The sequence below is a fragment of the Pleurodeles waltl genome, unplaced genomic scaffold, assembly GCF_031143425.1.
Source record: "Pleurodeles waltl isolate 20211129_DDA unplaced genomic scaffold, aPleWal1.hap1.20221129 scaffold_39, whole genome shotgun sequence".
Classification (NCBI taxonomy): domain Eukaryota; kingdom Metazoa; phylum Chordata; class Amphibia; order Caudata; family Salamandridae; genus Pleurodeles; species Pleurodeles waltl.
The window spans coordinates 1,634,037-1,635,228 of record NW_027150097.1 but is presented as its reverse complement, the minus strand read 5'-3'; positions in this window follow the sequence as shown (position 1 = coordinate 1,635,228).

The window sequence follows — 1,192 nt, the reverse complement described above, 5'->3', positions numbered from 1 at the left end:
TGTTTTGTGATATTTTAATGCTTTATGCTTTGTCTCCTAAGTTAAGCCTTGTCGCTCATTGCCAAGCTACCAAGGGTTGAGCTGGGTTTAATTTACTGAAACCTAACTAGACCTAAGTGGAGGTTAGTGGCCTATTGCTAAGTGTAGGTACCTACCTGCCCTTACCAATAACCCATTTTCCAACAACTGTGTTTTTAATTCCCTTTGCTTCTAGCTCCTGGTAGCTGTGCTCTTTGCAGAACGCTCTGGTTCCCAGTGTATGCGCGCAATTAGCATAGCCTGGAGACAATTAACACCAGCCTGGTGAAAGTACTGTGCAGATGAAATCAACTCTTTTCCAATGAGCAATGGCCCACGCACCCCCGCCACCCTCCAAGCCTTGACTTATTCAGTGTCAGATTTACCTATAGAATGAAGCCACAATGAGAAAAAAGGTGACAACAGGGTCCATTGCACTACGAAGCGCCTTCTTTTCACATCACAGTGGCGTGGCACTGGCTGCATGCTTATGGCTCACACTCGCAACCCCGGGGGGAAGCGACTGTTACTGGAGGCACAAAGCTGCTGCAGCGCGGAGAAATCCTAGCTATTATCTCAGACAAAATAGTGGATTTCGTGCCGTAGGCCAATGGACCGACACGACATTGATTTGAGAGGATGTCAATAGCATATGTCATAATCATCGCTATAAACAATCATAAACTATAAATAGGCAATATGATTACACTGCGATGTCCACACCAGTTTATTAAGCAGATTTCACATTTATTTCCCTATATTAAAAACGCTAAAGTCACAAAAATAATTCTCAAGCACAAATTATACATATAAAGGGTCATCAATGGCTGGTTAGAACGCCTTGTATATCTGAGTTTAATCAAAGCAAGTGAACTAATTAACGCAAGAGTTATGACACAACTTAATAGCATCAATATCTGCACCAGTGAGATAATATAGATTGAAGTAATAGATCAAAGAACATCAACACGAATCATGAGCATGTAAAGACATACTCCCTCTCTAACCACTAATTAGCATTAACATGTTGGGATTCATGTAAAAGTTTTAGAAACACAAATTTTGAAAACATACTAACTCGGGTTATATCAAAAATAATATTATTATTCAGCAATTAGTTGACGGTTTGTAGCTGGTACGTGAAAAACAAATGACACTTAACAATTTACATTCT